Below are 13,917 nucleotides of genomic sequence, written 5' to 3'. Positions count from 1 at the left end.
GCTGTGGCCAAGACTCCGTTACTTTATTCGGGGCCTTTTGAAAGTGACCTAGTCAAGTGTGCTAAATTCGGAAGGTGCTTTGTGTTTAAGGTCACGACGGTACTAATTGAAACTGTAAATATACAAATATCGATGAATACTAATGATGTGTGGTGGATAGAAGTCAAGTGTAGTGCAAATTGCTCGCCGGGGACTGTTTTGAGTTCTTTCTGCTACATCACAACTTCTGTTAATAACAAAAAAAAAAATATTGGGGAGTTTTTTTACATTTCTTACATTGACAATAATAATAAATTTGATGTAACTAGGGTACTAGTGGTTAAGAATGCTATTGATTCCCAAGTTACTTCTTGATTGTGAATTAGAACCGTAATAAAATCTAATAATTTTTAATTTTGGATTTATGATGGTTTTAAGAACATCTACTAGTCTCTTTGACTTAAAATGGTATTTGAATACTACACTGCATACAAACCCAAGCAACGGATTATTAATTGAATAACACTAACAAGTTTAAAGGAACATACAGAGGGAAGTGATAACATGAAATCAGAGATAAGAATCAGATAACAAAGTATCTTTGACTTTGATTTTAATCTGTTTAAGTATACTTTGTAAATACAATGTCAATGCAACAATATTTGAAGTAAAGTCAAACGTGATTTAAGTTTGTTTTGGTTACAAATTTAAATTTATCTTCAAAAACTAAAATTAAAAAAAAATCTATAAAATATTTTTAGAATTAGTGTTCTTCGTAGAAGACTCTAATCTTACAGCTGTGGCTACTGCGGTTGTTTATACAAAAAATAATGCTCATTGTTTAACCATAAAAGATAAGGTATTTGAAATTAAGGTTCTTTTTGAATAACTTTCTTCGATTCAATTTAATATGGTATTAACACCTTGGAAGCATTATGATGTTCAAGTAAAACTATATTGAAACGAAAATTTCTGTCTTACGCCCGACGTTTCAATGGGCTATGCCATCTTTTTCAAGGGTTAAGAACATTTTTCGGTTTTTCCACCAGGTTTCTTCCCGTTCTGTGTAACAAATCCAATAGAAATTGATGTACCATAATATGTAGACAAGTTTTCACGCGAAGATTGAACCTCCAGACGAAAAACGAAAAATGTTTTTAACCCTTGAAAAAGATGGCATAGCCCATTGAAACGTCGGGTGCAAGAAAGAAATTTTCGTTTCAATCGCTTAACAGACTGAAAGCCGAAAAAAACCCCTGTGAATTTCGAAACAGTCGATAGCATCTACGTAAAAACTATAAACCAAAAAAAACTTTAACAAAATAAAAACTGTGATTTCATTCTCCTTATAAACGAAAGGTCAGGCCCCCCAATAATGTTTTGGATTTGAAGGCGAAATGGTCAATTGGAAGTAACTGTATTGGGAAAAATCTTTACATGATTTTTCGTCATCGTCTAGTTATTACATGTTTTTTCGGGAAAAATCGTGTGTGTTTTTTAAATTTTGAAGTAAATTTTAAATAGCATGTACATCGTTCAAGCTGCTTCTCATTAGATCCCTCATTGTGAGAAGTCTACTTGCAGTTTCCCGTGGATTGTTCTGCCTTTTCATGATTCCAACTCTGCCGACGGGGGTTGCTATTATGCGGCAAATTAACACTCGTCTCTGTGCAGACGGTGTTATGTGTTTTACATAGAGTAGAATGGGGTTAAAAGACGAGCGAAACAGAGGTCTGAAAACTGCGTCCTTGTGAATTTCTTTCATCGTTTGGATAGGGTTGGATTTAAAGTCTAATATTAAGCTTAATTTACTATTGATTTGAGGGGAGCAGCATATTTTTCCCAGAATCAAACAGTGATCGCTCCCCGTGTGGTGGTGAAGTACTGACGATCAAAACGGGAAATTGATAAGATTCATTTGAGAGATTGTAGATCTGAAAATCATTTCCAGAAATTGGAACATCTGAACAATAGCAAACCCTGATTTTTCAAGATCCAACGAATGGGTAGCCGAGCATGTGCATGCCCTCACGCTATAATTTATAGGTTGTCCCAATAAGTATGGTCAAAACTCTACTTAGCAAAAAATATAATTAATCTCTAAACCGATTACCTTTATATGTTTTCATATTTTTATTCAAAGTATAAAAAGACCCATATAGCCGTAGCGGTAAACGCACAGATCTTCAGTATACAATTCTGAGGGCGACGCGCTGAATTCCCGGTCGGTTCAGGAACTTTTCGTAGAGGATTCTTGCTTGATTTTCTTGGGCATAGAGTACCAGCATGCCTGCCACACGATATACACATGCAAAACAGACATTTGTAGAGAAAGTTATTGCTCAAATAACAGCTGAGAAAACGGCTTTGACTCAGTTGAAACGTTACGCCAAGAAGAATTAAAGGGTATTTCTAATGAGTTTTAACATTGAGCGATTCCAAGCAACAGCATCAAAATTAAGGAAAATTTTTAATTCATGATTTTCTATTGAACTGAAACTTTGCACAGTTTTTCAGTTCCATCTAAATCGCCATTTTTCGATTCAAATTTTTATTTAGAGCCACGACTAACTTTTCAAAAGGGTGTATGTGAAAATGGTTCAAAAATATTCAAAAATATGCACAGCAAAAACGGATTGTTCGATTGTTATGAATTTTTCAGCAAAGTTAGATAGCTAAATGGTGATTTCTAAGAAAATATACACTGTGAAAAAAAATCTATTTTATCATTGAAAAACATCATTTTTGTCACAAAAACTCAAATATCTCAAAACCCTATCTTTTTACCAACTTGAATTTTTTAGGGAAAACGGTCCATTGTATTAGCAATCTACCATAAAAATTTGGTGATGGTAAACTAATAAACAAAAAAGTTATAACATTTCAAAAATTTCACAATTTTTACATTTAGTAAAAAAAAATTTTCTGTGTAAATTATTTCGGCCGGGAATCGTGATTTGATGCTGATTTTATTGTTCAGCAAAGTTAGATAACTAAATGGCGATTCCTAAGAAAATATACACTGTGAAAAAAACCTTTTTTAACATTAAAAAATATCATTTTTGTCACAAAAACTCAAATATCTCAAAACCCTATCTTTTTACCAACGTAATTTTTTAGAGAAAACGGTCCATTGTATTAGCAATTTACCATGAAAATAAACAAAAAAGTTATGACAATTCAAACATTTCACAATTTTCACATTTAGTAATAATTTTTTTTAGTGTAAATTATTTCGGCCGGAAATTGAAGTTTGATGCTGATTTTATTGTTAATGGCCTTGCGTGAGTAAAACAAGTTGTTTTTATTATATATTATATATACATATAATATAATATACTATGTACCGTAATGTTCCGATTTTATCACGCCTTCCGCGCATTAGTCGTTTATTCATTAATTTGCTGTTACATTTGAGGACAAGTGTTTTCCCTCTTCTTCAAGATGAATGTTGAAAGCGTGTTTTGCAACGTTAAAAATATTGAAATGGGTATAGATGTTGAAGAATATTACAGGGCATTTTTGAAAAGGGGCGTAATTAAATTGTTTAAACAGATGTCGCTGATGGCAATTCCTCAGTTGTTGTCGTTTTCGAACTTCCTGCGCCCTGCTTTACCGATGATATACAGATGGCTCGTTTGTCAAATTCTAGACGGCAGGACGTGCAAATGCGTAATTTTGTACACAATGTGGACATTTGGGCATAACCAGTCTCTTTCAGTTTATCTATGGTGCTTTCGGTGAGATTTCGTAACTCTTTTGAACATTTTTTTTCATCAAACGGTCTACAAGAGAGCCTTGAGTTGAAGACCTTTGAGAAAGCGACTGTTCATCTTGTTCGTTAGATTATAATAAACAAAATCACTTATTAATTTTAACTTACTTGTTTGGTGTTGGTGGCTGAAGAAAAAAAATACTATACAATTTTTAATATTCATAGCGGTAGTATTTTTTTGTTTTTTTCGTGAGCATTGTCAGGTATGTATACAGACAAACAAACGTAACACTGGCGAAATTTTCATTGACCACGCCTTCAACGATCATTTTGAATCTTGGTTGTGGCTTTCATAACAAGAAGAGCGCCCATCGTTTTTCTTTGCGTTTGACGTTTCACACTAGCGCCTTCTGATGACGATATTGCACAACGCAGTGTTTCGTGAAACATTTCCACCAGGTGGTGATAGTGTGAACTGGGCGATGAATTTTCGTCTGTTTGTCTGTGGTATGTACCTCTTATGCATTTGTTGTTGTTGAAGTTACTCGCATTCTTCCGATCATAAAGTCTGTTCTCTACACACTTAATTTTGATTCGAGTTCGGTAATTTTTTGACGAGATTAAAACTGCTGAGCACCGAACTCGTTCAGCAAAAATGCATTGTTTACCTTTTCCATACGATTTTGACAGTTGTTTTACTGAGCCTCAGTAAAATCGATTACCGAAACTACCGAGATCGTACTGCTGTTATAATCTCGTCAAAAAAGTACCGAACAGGCAATTCAGAAATAAGTGTGTAAGAGGGATTTTTTTTGCGGATAAACTAGACGTATACGCGTATAAAAAAAACTTTTATTATACAGCTTTTGTCTTAAAAATAAATTCAATTCCATTTTTCTTATAATCAACAGCTTTTCAACACTATCAAGGGATTTTTTCACCAGTCACGTACAATAAAAAGTATGACAATCTCAATATTTTTGATCACAACACTGGATCGCGTCTAAGTTTCAAATAGATACTATAGTAATTACGAATAATCAAACTAAAGTATCATGAAAACAACTTGTTTAATTCAGGCGGTAGCCTTTACAATAAAATCAGCATCAAAATATAATTCTCGAAATAATTTACACAGAAAAAAAATTTTTTTTGTTACTAAATGTAAAAATTGTGAAATGTTTGAAATGTCATAACTTTTTTGTTTATCAGTTTACCATCACCAAAATTTTATGGTAGATAGCTGATATAATGGGCTATTTCCCCTAAAAAATTGAAGTTGGTAAAAAGATAGGGTTTTGAGATATTTGAGTTTTTGTGACAAATATCATATTTTTTCAAAGTAGAAAAAGAAATTTTTTACAGTGTATATTTTCTAAGGAATCATCATTTAGTTATCTAACTTTGCTGAAAAATTTATAACAATCGAACAATCCGTTTTTGCTGTACAGCTTTTAGAATATTTTAGAACTATTTTCGCATACACCCTTTTGAAAAGTTAGTCGTGAGTGAATATGAAGGTTTAATATAAAAAAATGGCGATTTATATGAAATTGAAAAACTGTGCAAAGTTTCAGATATTTTTGAAATGGTCGCTCAGGATCGACCGACATGACTCCGTGGAATTCCTCCATTGGAATATTAAGTTTTTATTTAAAAAACGTCTATGACAGAAAAACGACATTTTGAATCTCTGCACTAATTGGAAACAGTTTTTGATTTTTATTTTGACAAGATGCATGTTTTTTTTAATTTAAAAAAAGATCAATAGGCCAAATCCTTTCCTTGATTTTTGATTTGAAACAAAAACGATGGTCATATTTACTAATTTCTCAATGATTTAAATGATTGCGGATGAAATTGTCTATTTTATAAATTTTTCGATATTTTGTCCTACCCCTAGCTCTAAGCTCACTATTTGAGAGAATTTTGTTACCGTGGACGTCAGACAGGAACAATTTTGAATCCCCAGTGCGAAAAATGTTGAATTCTATCACGTCAAGGACGATCTCAAATGTCACACTTGAGTTGTATACCATTTTACTTTTTTTAATTCTTTTGTTTTACAAGTTGTGGAAAAGTACTGTTGTGATCACAAAACTATGCTTGATCGTATTATTAAGTAAAATCGGTATTTTGTCAATAATTTTAGGATCCTATTCGATAGCATGTTTGGCTGAAAATAGGCACTTGAAAATGACGCGAAAACGTTATTGGAAATTATATATTTTTTCTTTGTACTTAAGATCCGAGACACTCGAGTTTTTAATCATGTTCTAAGGGCAATTCAAAATTATTTGTTAGTCACGGTTACTCGAAAATATTGCACTTTGTGCGGAGCACAACTAAGTAATTTTTGCCGCTTATAAACCAAGAGTTTACATTAAAATGCTCACGCGAGATAAATACATTTAAAAAACTTAATCTGAAAGCCTTATTACAATAAGAAATGTTCAATAAAGAAGCATTAGGCAGCCTATCTTTTAACCGTTATGTGTCCGACAAACTTTTTGCTTTTTTCTACACCGTGCTTTTTAAATAGGCGCTGGGTACCCGGGTACCTTGTCGGTCACATAAGGGTTAAATAGGTGGTGTTAAAAATATATGACAGGTTCAACTGTAAATATATTTTGGGCATTTGATGAACTACAGTATAGGGCAACAAAAATGCACTGAAATCTTTTTCCCATTCAAGCTTGTCAACTTTAGATTGCCATATCTCAGTTATTCTTCGTGCGATTGTTTTCATTTCTCTGTGACGAACCAAACAAATTTCATTTTTTAAAACTAGTTTTTCCAATGATACTGTTAACAATCTTAGAAATATTCTTTTGGAAGATCTGCAAAGTTTTATATAGAATCTGGGGTTTTTCTTAATTCTATTCAAACCTTTGGTAAGGCTAAGACTTATATGTCTGGAGTTTCGAAATATTGAAAATATTGTCTGCATTCTGAAATTGATTATGAAACTGAGAGTTTTCGATCAGAAAGTTCAAGATTCCGGTATTTTTTTTGTTTTTCCTTGAGGGAAAAAATGAGTTCAAGTTGTGGCTTGCAGTTAGATTTACACGCCAAGTTCAGCAGTTAGAATAAAAAAATCTCTGAACTCAGCTAAAGAAAAACTACCAAAAATATCGACAATGCTTGGTGATTTTCATCGAATTATCTGTTTATTTTTATCGAACTTCGACATAGTTTAACTTTGATAAAATTCTGCTGAATTTCGTTAATCTGAACTTTACAAAAAATACCTAATTCATTTCAATAAAAAGAGTTAAAATAAGTGTGCATAAAGAACCTGATTGAAAATCCTGACCATCCAGCAGTTTCGAAAACTCTTTTTGATGTTCATTCCCTCGCCACGCATTTTCAACCCGATATGTTTGATGGATTTAGAAAATTTCTACAAGAGAAAAAACGAAAAAAAAAATCAAGCAAATTCGTTTCATTTTAAATGATTGTTTTGAAGTTCTGCAGAATCATAAAATTTCCACTATTTTCTTTTACTATTTTATACGAATTGTATGTTTTTTACTGCTAAAATGTATAATAGAATACCTCCAATTTGTTGGTTTCTGTAGTGTTACTTGGAACCAGTTTTGTCAAATTATTAGAAACTTGTAATCTTATATCCGATCTAACAAAAAGAAATTTAAAACTGAGCACTTGAACACCTTAACCTTATTGTTGAAAAAGAAAGTTGAAAAATTTGTATGATTTAGGGCTTTGTGAAAAAATTGATGGGTTGTCAAATTTTAAAGCAATTAAAAGTGGACCGTTGTCTGAAAAAAAAAATGAAAAAAAAACAAACTTTGGAAATTAAATCTAAAAAAACCATCAACCAGTGTCTTCTTCAGGATTCATCACCGAAATTCCTCTAAGTATCTTTTCTACTACTGTTCAAGTGATTCTTATGATTCAATTATTATCTTTTCTCAAGGTTTCTTAAATTTGATCTGTGAAATTGTCAAGAGATTTCTTTCGAGATGTCTGATTTTTTCTCTTATGTTTTTTTTTGTAAACATTTTGAAAGCAATTGCTGAAGATAGCTCACTTAAATGTTTCTTACAAAGCTATAGGATTTTTTTTGTTGAAATATCATGTAACGCACTGGTGGATTGGTAGAAATTTTTTTTCAACAATCCCTCTCCAAGATTACTGTATGGATGCGCTCCGTGGTCGTGCGGCTAGTGTCACCAAGCTCTAAGTAGCATCGTGCTGAGGCGCGCAGGTTCGACTCCCGCCGCAGCTGTCAGGAAAAGTTTTCGGCTGTACCACTGGCTGCATGCTACTCCGTTGTCTAGTGTTGTACTTCCTTAACAGAGCAAAAAGCTCACTGGAAGCATTAAACGTTTTTGTGCCTTATTTAGAATATAATGTACATCTTTATCAATTTTTGGAAGAATACAAAATATCAAATTTGTTTTTTCAAGAATTCCATTACAACTATTTCTTAGGCATCCCTTAGAGCATTTTTTTCATCCAAAGCTACTAAAGGAGTTCCGATAAAAATTGGCCCGAATCACCTGTGGAATTTGCAGTATGGCCCACCATATATTGCTTTAGAAATTTCTTGTAGATATCACTAGGTCATTTTCTAAAGATCCTCGGGAAATAGCAAAAAAGTGTGAATAGCTTTGAAGAAATAAACATGCATACATATTCAAGAACTGCTAGTGAAAAAATCCGGAGGAATCTTTGCGTGAGTTCCTGAAAAAAAAATACAGGAGAAGTCTCCGAACAAAAATTTGAAATAACTTACTTTATGAATATAATCTTGAAAATTTTCAGCATTGACCTTATGTTATTTTCACAGTGGTTACTAGAATATTTTCTTCCAGTTATTTGTGTGGGGTTTAACTGCGATGGTTGGGTTCTTCTAGGAGTTTGTTCAGGTATTTACTCAGCAATTCCTTTTCAAAAACTAATTCAAGAATGCGAGATTTACATTACATACATTACCCCTTTGATTTACACGCGTGCCGCTGTCCGATCACTTTTGCAATATTTTCAACGCCTTGCCACGCCCAGACCTGTGAACGAAAACATTTTATACTTTGTATACACAAAATTCAGCATATTTGTAGTTCCGAGTCAAAATTGAGCTCAATCCAACAAAGCAAACCATAGTTACAGCATCTTAAACTTGCCCATTTTGTATGAAAATCGGCGTTTGTCCGATCAATTATGCACCACAGTGTATATATATGATATGATGTAAAGCCACTTCCAGTGCAGGATTTGCCATTTCGTACGGTTCCTTTTAATAGCAAGATCAAGATGCTGAATAATATAACATTTCCAAATCTTTGAATAGAGGCCCAAACTAGAAAGTGAATCCATAAATATTAGACCTATCTGCAATACACTACAAGAATTGGAACTACCACCAACATAAGTTCATATCTTACCCCTCAGCAACTTGCAATGCATATTAAGATTTCCGTCTGGTGGTTTGTTACAAAATTGATTTTCTATAGGGTGCGTCAAACTTATAGCAGGCTGTTAGAAGACATCATCGACTATAATTGAGGTCCTTGAATTTCAACCATAGAAGCGAATACCTCCGTGATTTGGGCCTGGTTGCCACGACTCCCACATCCAGTCTGTTATTAGTTTGATACCCTCCCTTTTTAGCCCCAATAATGTTAAATAATGGTTTGACAATATGACTCAACTTACCAGCTTTTCGAGACTTGCGATGGAAATATCCCAGGTTGTATAAATCCTCACGTTTATTTAATCTGTGAAATACACTTAAAACTATCCTGTCTAATTGCTTTCCAACCATTTCAATCCTGCTGGTTTGGTTTAATGATTCCTAGTCTATGTTACTAAAATATTGAAGTGAAAAGCAATCTATATAGAGAGATCTAATAGTGGGCTCATATTCCTTAAGTTGACGTACAGTTAATTTTTAAAGGAAATTACAAACTTATCCCTTAAATACCCATTTTTTCCTTCTGATCTAAATATTATTTTTTGTCATCCAAAATCGATTTAAACATGTTTTGAAAGGTAGTTCTTTTTAATTAGCGATTTTGTGAATTTTGGTTTTGAGTTTTCTAATTTCTATTTTTGAACATCCCTACACTTTTACATTTTTCCTGAAATCCTATTTGGGATACCGATTTTTTAATATGGAAAAAAAATTTAAGATTTTTCACTTTTTTCCTGTTTTTAAATGGAACATTTTATTTTTCGTGTAACTTTCACGAAAATAGTTTTAGAGTGTATGCAACTCCCGTTAACTCATTTACTATATAAAGCATGATTGGGGAAAAATATAAAATATGTTAATTTTTGCGATTCATTACAAAAGAAACAATGACATCTGAAAGGTAATCAAAACGATGCTGGGTCATTAGGCCGAAGGTCATTAGGCCGAATGGTCATTAGGCCGAATGGTCATTAGGCCGAATGGTCATTAGGCCGAATGGTCATTAGGCCGAATGGTCATTAGGCCGAATGGTCATTAGGCCGAATGGTCATCAGGACGAATTGAAAGTTAGCCGTTGTTTTTACCTTTTCCAACAATTTTTGACAAAAACTAGTTTAACAATGGAACTAGAAAGAATAGCCTATGTTTTAAAGAAGGAAAAATTTATGAATTGAATATCAGCAGTTTCAGCGCCAAAAACTATTTCAGCAATGATACTAGAAAGAACAGCCTATATTTAAAAGAAGGAAAAATTCATGGGTAAAATATCAGTAGATTCAGCATCAATAAAGTATCTTCGTGCCTGTCACACGATACACACATGCAAAATGGTCATTTGCAGAGGAAGCTCTCAGTTAATAAGCTGAGAAGCAGGCTTTGTCTCAGTGGGGACGTAACGGCAAGAAGAATACCCAATGACCATTCGGCCTGATGACCATTCGGCCTAATGACCTTCGGCCGAATGGCCTTCGGCCTAATGACCTTCGGCCGAATGGCCTGACACCAATCAAAACATCAATATTTCAATGATTTTCGAAAAAAAAATGTAAATACGCTTTAAAAGACACCAAAACTACTTTGATATATACAGAATAGTCCTAAATTTTAGCCAAAAATATAAAAGTTTTGATTGCACAGGAAAGAAAAAATACACTAAAGGCGTAGTTGGGTATTAAAGAATTGTTAGTTATGTCCTTTCATCCTTTTTATGAAAGCTATTGCTTCCCTTGTTATTTTTTATTGAATTATTCATTTGTTTCTTCATGCAATCGTTAACTTGTAAAGTTTTGCTCTCTTTAACTCTAAGATGTAAATTAAACCTATTTTTCCTCTTGAAATTTTAATTTTCTTTTCAATATTAGATTATACATATTAGTAATTTATGTTAACAAAAAAAAATTCACCTTCTGTTACTTACATTCACCTCAGCACCTTTCATCTTTAGTTTTGTTGATTCCTTTTTCCCTTCCAAGCCACTAATAACAAATTGCCACTTATGGGCCACCCTTATCAGGTGTCCAATCTAATTTCCAAAATATCATCACGTATCCCACGCATCTAAAATACCACCACTATTTGCCACTATACACTACCACATCTTAAGACTCTCACTCGTCCAACAGCTTACACATCTGTTTTTAGAAATAATATGATCTCCAACACTGTTCACATATACTGTTGAAACAATCGAACCACAAATAGACGATGAACTTCAGAAAATCATAACTACACTAAAACTCGACGAAAAAAAAACTTTTAGCATAAACTGGAAGATATATTTGTCTGCTACAAGTTCTTCGTACAGCTTATGTCAATAAAACCTAATAAAATATGTAAATAAATCACATTTGCAATTCGCGCGTATTTGGTACGCAAAAAAGCATAATCGTGTCAGCACCAGAGAAGAGAATTGTCGGACAAAAGAGGCCCAAAACATACTCTTTATCCCAACTGGCAATAGACAAGATCTCGAAAATTTTTGTTGGTTACAAAACAGAGACTGAATTTGTTGCGAACTCGGATTATTCGATTAAAATGCTCCCAAAATCGAAACAGTTTGATGGTAGATCTTCAACTGCGTTGCAATTTTCACTGACTCGAACTTTTCCAAATTTTAATAAATTTGCTCAACTCCTACGATTTTAGTGCCAAAAAACCACTTTAGAGAATATAATGCCGTTTTGGACATTCCATTTAAACATGTATATTAAGGTGTTTTGGAACGAACGATCGAAGAAATTTAGGATTTCTTGATAATAATTTAAGAGTAACAACCTAGAGTTTTTGAAAAAAAAAATACATTACATTGAAATTTACTTCTTGGAATATGCTCAAACACAAAACTTGAGTTTTTTCAGAAATGTCAATAAAAACAAAAGTTCTCATAAAAGTATTAAATAGGCAATAATTGTTTACGAAATATTGTAAGTACTTTTCTTAAAGAACATTGATTTACCGAATTTCTCAATGAAATTTGCTACTTTATTGTTGGCAAGCATTTAATGTAGCCAAATTTCCATCTGAAATTTTCTAGAAGTGCCGTCTTAATTTGTATAATAGATACACTTCTCAACAATTTTCGAAAGGACAGCAATAAATTTTATTATTAGTTTCGCTTGACAGTTCTATAATTTATCCTTAAAAAATCCTTCATTATTTCTCTTCTATTGGTCTAATTTAGAACGTTTGTTAATCAAATGAACATGTGATAAAAATATTAATATGACACTACAAATGAACATGTTGGATTCCATACAAAAAATAGAACATTACAATTGCACGATAAATAGAACATCACAAATTGACACATATAACACAAAATACATATTGCCGTTCTACCCAAATGGATGACACATTTTGGTAGCAGGATGATCAGGTTTCTAAAGAATGTTGGGTCTTTCACTCTATCCTGGAATTGTGTTTAGTTTCGCTTATCGCCTTCTTGTTCTTGGTTTTAGCTGCTGCGTTTATAGATGGAAGTTTGTCAAGGATTTGAAATCCTCACGTGCACCCGGTTTGTGTAAAAGCCGTCCATGCATGTTTTTTTTTTATTAAGTTGCTCGAAATGGCCTGGCCTGAAACTGGATTATAAGATTGAGTCTACATTTGATTAGTCTATCGCACACCTGAGCGTTACAAATTATTACATTACGATTAGAGACATGTTGACAAGCTAACACATAACACCAAATATTTTTGCTTGCCTTTTTTATTTAGTAACAAAGACTTCAATAAACAAAATAAAAATCGTAGCAAATTTTTGCTATTCAAGTTCGAAGTAGAAAATTTCTCGTAATTCATTTTCTTCTGTATGCTGAATTCTGAGTACCCACTAATATATTCGCTTACAACAATTAAATTTAGGAATTGGCTTAAACTCTTTTATTTTCTAAAAAATTACATTCCAAACATTAATTTAACTGCTAAAAGCAAACGTCAAGCATAAGCCAGAAATTAAGTGATTTGACTTTAGTTCAATGTTATTATTTAAACCGTGGCAAGAGAATCACGCTGCGTGACGCGCTACTTATTAACGTAGGTACTTCAAAGTGTGTTCTTTTTGGATGATGCACACGGATGTTATTTTTTATGAAGCAAAAACACAACCCATCCAGTAACGTGGATATAAAAACATACCTCTAGAAAATCATTGCGATGATCATTTGCGCCTACTTTCGGTGGGTGAGTTCTAGTCGTTTTTTTTTTTACAAGGCCTTCACAGTCAAAAGCCAAATTGATCTATTACGCGGCAACACAATGGCACTGACTGGCGCAGACCTGGTTATGCGCGAATCCCCAGAGGAGTCAAACGTGTGACAGCTCCCCCTCCCCTATGGGTGCTAAATTGACCGAGACACTTTCAGTTTTGAAATCAGTCAACGACTGGTAAATTACTCCGTAAAGTAAATCGCTGTCATACGCTGTTGATCTGAATCACTCCTGTTTCTCCGCGGTCTGGTGTGGTTACCTGGTGGAGGAGGGAGTTGGAGCGTTTTGATGTAAGCTGAGGCTGCGACCCGCGTCGCCGTCGCCATATCGTGTTATCGTGTGCCAGACGAAGCGCGTCCTTGAACACGCTAATTTGCCCCTGCGATCGGATTCCAGTGAACACGGTCGGTCTATGTATGAACCTCAACGGCGCTCAGAAACAAAAAAAAAATGTTTTGTCAAACCAGGTGCCGTCGGTTTTTCTGAGGTATGTTCCTACTGTCGGGCGATGACAGATGTGATTGGATTTTTCCAACTGTGACAGTTACCGGTGTGTAACTAATGTGGTACGGTG

At 33.7% G+C, this 13,917-nt stretch overlaps 1 protein-coding gene across 1 annotated transcript in view; it reads left to right on the top strand.

The window, feature by feature from the left end:
* Window positions 1-13,917, top strand: part of LOC109401679 (putative transcription factor SOX-15) — a 238,190-nt gene that overhangs the window by 1,631 nt on the left and 222,642 nt on the right. The window lies entirely within an intron of this gene.

Source organism: Aedes albopictus, chromosome 3 (assembly GCF_035046485.1).
Source record: "Aedes albopictus strain Foshan chromosome 3, AalbF5, whole genome shotgun sequence".
Classification (NCBI taxonomy): Eukaryota; Metazoa; Arthropoda; class Insecta; order Diptera; family Culicidae; genus Aedes; species Aedes albopictus.
The sequence above is the reverse complement of the archived record's forward strand: the minus strand, read 5'-3'. Positions and strand labels throughout refer to the sequence as shown.